General features: G+C 39.1%; 1 long non-coding RNA gene across 1 annotated transcript; it reads right to left on the bottom strand.

Annotated features, from left to right (window-relative positions):
- Positions 1 to 562: 562 nt before the first annotated feature.
- On the bottom strand, positions 563 to 7606 carry LOC118237456. Its single transcript, XR_004767175.1, has 2 exons — positions 6856 to 7606; positions 563 to 714 (listed from the first exon to the last, which is right to left on the bottom strand). It is a non-coding gene; the product is annotated as an uncharacterized LOC118237456 (long non-coding RNA).
- Between the last annotated feature and the right edge of the window lie 1289 nt (positions 7607 to 8895).

The following is an 8895-nucleotide window of genomic DNA, read 5'->3' as shown; positions in this document are numbered from 1 at the left end:
CCTGTACATTCAACCTTAAGATGTTTTTCCAAAGGCCCTGAGAGGAAAGAAAAATGTGATGAGTATGTTGTCACTTCTCTTGCGTCATGTTTGTATTTAAGCGGGGTGGTCAACTCATAACTCAGTTCTCCTCACAAGGTTGGAAATTGAAATGATTAAAATGTTATACCCAAATACATATAGGTATCTTGAGGTGCTAAATTGGGAAATTAAACCTTGGGATTAACACCTATTCTGTTGAAATCATGGTATCATTAATAACAATGGTGAAGATCTTGGTCTAAACAATTGACCACATTTAATATGTTAAGTTATTGCAACCTCTAAAGCAGTGGTTCTTAACCTTGTTGGAGGCACCGAACCCCACCAGTTTCATATGCTCATTCACCGAACCCTTCTTTAGTAAAAAAACTAACTAACTGCAGACTAGACTGAGGGGTGGACCTCTGCGGCGGAGGCTCCACCGAACCCCTGAGACCGACTCACCGAACCCCTAGGGTTCGACCGAACCCAGGTTAAGAACCACTGCTCTAAAGTATCACAGACAGGCACCATTCTACACTTATTGCACCACCATGTTTATTAGCCTTCATGAGGTTGGTTTATCTGAACTGATACTAGCAGCTCTCTTGCGTTTTTAAGTATTGAAATGTAAAGGTCTTCTTCATCTTCTTCATTATGGATCAGCACTGGATAGCTCCTGTGTAGCAGACCCTGCGGAGGATGGGAGGCAGTGTTACAACTTCAGCACAAGAGCTGTCCAGCCTAGTACCACAACCTTGTATGATGATTTATTATTTTGAGCACCTGGGGGCATAAGTCCCTGTAGTGTTTCCCCATTGCTTAATAAGTAAAGCACAGCATTAAAAAAAATACATATATATATATATAAATATATATTCATTCATTCATGTTAGATTTACCCAAAAACGTTTTCCTTCACTTCATGGCATAATTATGAAATTTAAGGGCTATTATTTATGAACAAGTCCTGAAAATGATATTTATAAATTCACCTATATCTTGTTATATATGAAGAATGAATACATTTACTCTTAATATATACTCAATATATTAATGGTGTGAGTGTACTGGCACTCATTACGTGTTGTAACAACTTTGTGTTAAAGATTGGTCAAACACAATCATTTATAGTTCCATGAAAAATAAATGGTCCCAATATACTTGAAATCCAGGTGATAGACTTAAAGACCCTGTGCAGTCAAAATCATGATTTTAAAATGCTTATATTTTGACCAAAGTCTATAAGGTTACTTACACATTGATTTTAAAAGTATTTCATTCATGTATGTAATGAATTAGATTTTTTCCCATAAAAACTATACAATGCTCGACATTGCCGCCTAGCAGAGTATTTGGTATTGGTGGTTTTGAGACCAAATTTGTGACGTTGCGAATGTTTCTAATTTGCATTGACCAATGTGCGGTGGCCAAAACCATGGATATAGAAACATAGATACCGCATTGACCGCTTCGGCCCGTTGCTGCCATACACCAACGTCGCCGCCATATTGGAGCGGGCAAGACTGGCCTGTAAACAAATACAACCGATTTCAATGAGTCGTTTTTATATTCAAGGGTTTATGATCTACGTGGAGTAGAAAAAAAGTTTTGAGAAAAAAAGTTTTTTTTCTCCTCCACGTAGATCATATTACCCTTGAATGAAAACGACTAATTGAAATCGGTTGAGAAATGTAAACGTTAGCCATCTACAACTGTTCTACTGTCTAGCTAACTGGCTGTGGCTAGTCAGTAAGACAGTTCGAGAGCTAGTAATAGTTATTTAGTTAGCTAGCTAACCAGAACTTCTCACTGCATTTCAGTCTTGCTAGCTCGGCGTAGCTTTTTCATAAGTAGACAACGTATCTAGCTAACTAGCTAATGTAATGTACAGTCTTGCCGAATGCTTCTATAAAAATATCGACTGCCTTATTTATTACTTTTACTCAGGGGTGGACAGTAACAAAGTACTTGAGTACTGTACTTTAGCACATTTTTTGAGTATCTGTACTTTACTTGAGTATTTATTTTTTTGGAAACTTATGACTTTTACTCCACTACATTTGAAAGATAAATATTGTACTTTTGACTCCACTACATTTCTATGAAGGTTGTTGTTACTCGTTACTTTGAAGCATAGCTTTGAAGTCAGCAGTTGAATCTTTTTTTATTTTATAAAATGTGATTGGCCACACGCTGTGTTCCTCACAGGAGAACAACCAATCACAGTAGCCTACTCCTAACATGCTGTCGGTCAAGTTCAAAGTGCTTGCTTATTGCACCAGTGACTGAACAGTTCAATTTGAACTTGGCAGCGGTAATGATGGCGACGGCAGAAGATAAGGATGATTCTTCGCCACCAGAGCACCCATGGCCATATCTCAAGTCCATGTTTGAGATTTGTGAAATTCAAAAAGATTCATATTGTTTTAAATGTTTTCTCTGCTTACCGCACACAAACTACATCGCTGCATTCAAAAACTCGCCGTCCAACCTGAGAAAGCATGTCGAGCAGGGGTTAAATTGGGGGTGGACGCGGGTGGATGGCGTCCACCCACCTTTGGTAAATAAATAAATAATTTTGACCGGCAGGTTTACAAATGACTATGACAATCCAGTCCAGTTTTTTGTAGGCTCCAGTCCATGTGTTCCCTCTAGCCAGTTACTCGCTCAACCAATCAAAAATCAGAAGAAAAAAAACAGTCGGACAGTCGTTTATATAGACTGGCACAGAAAAAAAATATTGTTGATTGTCTTGATTGTTTAGAAGTGGGCGCGGTAGGTAATTTCATTAACATGTAATTTTATCTATGCAACATTTTAAAGAGAGATGAATAAACAGCCCCCACGAACGCCGGCTATTATTAACGGCAACTTTGATTGCTTGAGCAAAATCAGCAGGTTGCTGGTCAGCAGCTAAACTAGGATTGAGTAGGCCTATTCCCCGCATAGCCTACATAACATTTTATTCAGCAGCGACTGGTAAGCTGAAAATTGGTGGGGCACAAAACTTTCCTTTAAACTAATCATTGATCTCAACCTGTTGTCATTAGTAATTTTCCTTTATAATCAAAAGCATGCCAACGATCGGATTAATCAAATGGCAAGTAGCCTAACATAGGCTACAGCGTCTTCATAGCCTACCGTGTTTGAGGGATTAAATCATAAATTCAATTTATCCGTTAAAAATCCGTTTTAATCACCAAGTAGCTAGTCTACACTTAACAAACAAGATACACCAGTCTGTTATCTACCGTGTTAGTTTTCAGAAAAATAATACCTGCACTTCTATTTTGTTTACAATCTACGCATTGCAGATATTTGCCATGAATACGAGTGCATGTATCCGCAAACAAAATGTGCACAATTTTGTACAGCTAATGAAAATAAATGTAGGCTATAAGGCCTAGGCTACTCGCTAAAACTGCTTATTTGGGGAGAGCTGGCTATATATGATAGTATTGAGTAGGCTTAGCCTATTTTGTGGATTAATTGTATTGATACTCAGTGAAAATCGGCGGAATCTTCCGCCACTGCTTAGTGATTAAAACTGATTTTTCTAAATCGCATTCATCATTTAATCTCGCTAACACAATGCGAAGAAGATGTGTCCCTTTCCAATTGATTAGTCAGATGTTTGCATGCTTGTTAATCACTGAAAATGAATTAAAACAGTTTGAGATCAATGATTAGTTTAAAGGAAAGTTCTGTGCCTCACCAGTTTAAGAAAGATGGATAAATGAGGAAGAAAGTGAGGACAAGAGGATTATTTTCATGGGTAAAAAAAAATTCTCTGCATTAATGACAGTCAATAAACTTGAAATATATTATGTAAAAGCTTGCATCAATGGTAGGGGAGAACCGGGACAAAAGAAAAACTTTTCACTTTTATCCCGTTTATTCGAAAGTTAATAGAGATTGAGATGCCATTATTCATGACAAACAACTTGTATGTGTCCTTCACTAATAGCAACTGGAATTTTGTTTCTAGCATAAACGAGTCGGATATATATCAGCCGCAAACAGGATGAGTGCAATGTTTCTTTCGTCCCTGCTGCGGGGGACGGAAGAAACACTGAATTGGGTCGAAAGAAACAACTGACGAAAAGTATGCATTTGCGGTCTTATCTCTGTTGTTGTTTTTTTATTTTTCATTCCTTTCAGCTAGTGTACTGTTACCCACAATGTCATGTTAGTGTGAAGTCAATAAACAATGTTACAGGTATAAAATCCATGAAATTGATCTCAGGGTCCACCCACCTCCCAAATCCCAATTTAACCCCTGATGTCGAGGTATGTAAACGTTAGCTAAGGGTAGCCCGTTTGCTGATTATGAAGTTGTCTGAGCTTGTAGTGGTTGCAGTTTTTATGCTAGGTTTGGTCAGATGAAATTTTATGGAATTTGAGCAAAGGGTCATCCAACTGTTTCACATTTCAGGCAATGCTGTCTATCATGTGTTGCTATCTAATAACAGTACAAATCCATCTGTAAATGAGCTTCTGTAAATGCATCATAGAAACAATACAACAGTGCGTTGGCATTATAAAGAAAATGTACTTTTGAATACTTAAGTATTTTTAAAAGTAAGTACTCCAGTACTTTAACTCAAGTAAAAATTTGACTGAACAACTTTCACTTGTAGTGGAGTAATATTTGACCAGGGGTATCTATACTTTGACTCAAGTAATGGAGTTGTGTACTTTGTCCACCACTGCTTTTACTTGCAGAAATGTTATAAACCATATCAGAAATAGCCACAATGAGTCCTGTAGTTAGCCAGCAAAGCATTCAGTTTCACCTAATTTACATGACATCACACAAGCTAACGGAGCGTACACAAATACCACACACACACACACACAGACCCAAACTTGTATTTTGTTCATATGTTTATTGTACTCATGCTTTGGCAATATGTATGCCAATAAAACGTATTTGAATCTGAGAGAAAGACGAATCTTTTGCTAGCTAATACAACACTAACTGATGGTGAAGCCACTGTACGTGACACCGCCGAATGAGAGGTGGCAGCACATCCCCGCAAGGCATGTTCAAGGATTTATGATCTAGGTGGAGTAGAAAAACTTTTTTTTTCTCCTCCACGTAGATCATAGACCCTTGAATATAAAAACGACTCATTGAAATCGGTTGAGAAATGTGAACATTGTAGTGTTTTTTATCCAGAAAAACCGCAGCTCCCCCGTTTACTTGTATTTGTTTACAGGCCAATCTTGGCCGCTCCAATATGGCGGCGACGTTGACATACGATCCAAAGGCCAATGCGGCGTCTTTGTATATGTCTATGGCCAAAACACTCACCCAGTATGAATATTTATGTAGTGTGCGCTCCCAAGTTCAAAGCCGGTTGAACAGGCCAGTTCCGGCAAGCATCCGTTCGGGCTAGTTGACGTTCTGCTATTAATCAAGCCTACAAACTATAACATTACAACCTCGTCTCCCCAATTTACTTGCTGTCTGGCTATCAATAATTTTGCTAGTGTAGCAATGAGCTGTACTTATCTTGTGTAAATATAGCTAACGTTAGCTGGCGAGTGTAACGTTACTTTATTCTCCAGACTGGTATAACGTTACTGCCGCAAAAAACCAATTGATAATATTATGTGCTAATGTAGGTTATCCTATAACGTTAGGGTCCTATAATGTAGGCTGTAAGCGATGGGCTCATACATATACGACTCAATAAACAATGCTGTTATTGCTGTACTCGTTATCCATTATTACGGTCGTATGATATCTAGCTAACGTTAGCTAACGACTGACGTTACGTGGAGTGCAGTGTTGCCGGATCAGATTGACAGTTTCCAGCCTAATGACAACGTAAAACCCGGCCAATTCAATGAAAACCAACCCAAGTCATAACAGGGCCTGCCTGTTTTAGATAGGTGGGCTGTGGTCGAGGGGAGGGGGGGTGCTGCTTGGTGTGGACGCGAGGAATTGCATGTTATGCATTCCGCTAATACCGCTAATTAAATCAGAGCATCAGTTTGGTAAATCAGTGCTACTTGTTTGGTAATATTGCTTTCACAATATTTTCAAAAACCCGCCTAACTTTTTATAAAAGTAGCCCAAATTTCATCTACCAGCCCAAAGCAATTTCCCCCCGCCCAACATAATCAAGAGGAGTTCAATTGGGCGGATATGCCCAATATGGCAGCACTGGAGTGAACACTGATCCAGGTCAGTGGGAGTGAGCGGCCCGAGCTGTCAATCAAACGTGAATGCATAAATAATGAGGACAGAACTGACATGCCCAGCCAGTCTTGAGTCTGCTATATTAAGAAATTCAGGTTTTACATCAAAGCAGGTTTTTTATCTTTTCAAAGTCTAATAAGTAGAATAAATACATATATATTGTAATTTAGTAACTAAAGCAACAATTTAAATGTAAGAAAAGGGAGGCTGCACGGGACTTTAAGCTTAATTTACACTATCCATTGTAGAAGACTGTCATGTTTTTATTCCCTGACAAAAAACAAATATATGATTTGGCTCTACTCCACAAATTTAGCTTTGTAATCAAACAATTGACACAATTAAAGTGCAGATCCTCAGCTTTTATGAAAGGCAGGGTTCATACGCTTTTTCACCAATGATTTTCAATGACTTTTCCATGACTTCTCCACAACCTTTAACTGAATTTCCATGACCAAAACAAATGACTTTATCTCAGCGGGACGATTTAAAATTATTTAGTGTAACAGCTCCAACTACCCTGTACCCTCCAACAGACCCTGAATGGTCTTGATATCTGGGTAGAGGAGCACAAAATCAAACTCAACCCAAAGAAATGTAAAGTTTTACATGTCACCCACATGAGGCATCCACCCGCCCTGCCGACTCTCTCCACTGACCAGAACATCCTGGAAGTCTGTGACACTGTCAAGGTCCTGGGGGTCACCATCCAGAGTAATTTTCATTGGGACAGTCAGGTGGACCACATGCTGACCTCAGCGAACAGGAAGCTTTTTGCTCTGCGTCGCCTGAAGAAATTTGGTGTCCGAGACCCAGAACTGGTTTCCATCTACACAGGCTACGTACGCCCGGTGCTGGAGTATGCAGTCCCCGTCTGGCACAGTTCCCTGACTACAGACCAGGCTAAAAGGCTGGAAAGCACGCAGAAACGGGCTTGTAAAATCATACTTGGCCAGAGGTACTCAGGGTATCCAGAGGCTCTCTGCACTCTCGGGTTGTGCACTCTAGAGAGACGCACTCAACTGTGTCTTGGCTTTGCCAGAAAGCTGCTAAAGTCCAACAGTGACTGGCTACTCCCCCTCAGGGAGGAGCTCGCAGGTCGTCAGACAAGGAATTCTAACCAACTGGCCATCCCAAGATGTCGAACTGAGAGATACAGGAGATCACCAATCCCCTATATGTGCAGACTCCTAAATGACAGCGGATTTTAAATTTTAATTTGGGATACAAGATTAGATCTCAGCTTAGATAATTGCAATATTTATTGTAACAGCAAAATAATTCAGTGTTTTTAATGACAACTGTCTTTATGAACCTGTAATAATGCTGAAAGGTCAATAAATAAATAAATAACACTAAGTAAAATTAGGTCTGCATCTGAAACATATGCTGCCTCTCTAAAACAAATAAACACCAGACAGACACACTTAGATACATTCTCTCATATTTTAATTCGAATAGTTTAACATTTTTGTCAATGTCTCAAACAGGGCTCGAAATTGCGACAATTTTGGTCGCATATGCTCCCGAAATTTAATCTGTGCGACCTCGAAATATAATTGGGAGCATTTGTGCGAGTGCAAATAATTGTTCTGGTGAGACCTTTTTTTTCTTCTTCTTTTTCCAGTCGAACGTTTCTTTCTCTGTACATTCGCTAGTTAGTACACTTGTGCTTGTCCCTTGTAAACTGACGGTGACCCTTCTAACCAATCGCGAGCTTGACATTCTTACCTTTAATGCTGATTTTAAATTGGTTAATATTAGCCTTCAATCACTCCCTTTCGCTGCACTCCACTGTCACGCGACACAGAGAGCTAACGCGTTAACTAATGTTACCTGAAGACAAAAGTTTATGTTCAATTTATTAGCATTATCGAAAGCTGAAAAGTTGAAGCGGACGTTTTGTGTAGCGACCCGGTAGGAACAGCTAATTTCTCCGATGCAGTTTACTGGCGGTTGATTTAATTAGCGGTATTAAAGTGACGAGAAGCGCTTTGTCGTTTGAATGCATAACACGCAATTCCTTGAAGAGTCGGTACATTTTATGACAGTTTAACTGTTACTTGTAAACCGTACTGTTATATTGTCGTTTTTTATTAATAAAAAATCTATTGCATATATTGTTGGTGCTCCTTACATTTCGGTGGGTGTTCCTAAGTTTTTGAAGTTGGGAGCACCAGTGCTACCGAGTAAAAAAGTTAATTTCGAGCCCTGATATATTACTGAAGCTGCACTTCCCTGGCATATTGTCGGCACAGTAGGGCCTACGTTTACTAACTGCTACATCAGCAGAGGCGTGCCCGTAAACAGACTGAGCCGGACCGAATTAACTTCTCACACCACCAAAATACCGCGAAGGTTACGTGCCAATTTACGTTTTATTACTATACATACTATTTTTATGATTGGATTAATTTGTAATTATATTTGATGCAACTTTAGCTATATTTCCATTAATTTTCAAAAAATATTATTTTCCATAACTTTTCCAGGGCCTGGAAATTGCATTTTAAATTTCAATGACTTTTCCAGGTTTTTCATGACCGTACGAACCCTGGAAAGGGTATTTTCATACATTTTGTTTTCACCATGTAGAAATTACAGCACATTTTATTTATACAGTCCTCCAGTTTCAGGATGCCATTATGTTTGGGACATAT

This window comes from Anguilla anguilla, chromosome 10 (assembly GCF_013347855.1).
Source record: "Anguilla anguilla isolate fAngAng1 chromosome 10, fAngAng1.pri, whole genome shotgun sequence".
Taxonomy (NCBI): domain Eukaryota; kingdom Metazoa; phylum Chordata; class Actinopteri; order Anguilliformes; family Anguillidae; genus Anguilla; species Anguilla anguilla.
Note: the sequence above shows the minus strand (reverse complement) of the source record. Positions and strands in the feature narration are given on the sequence as shown.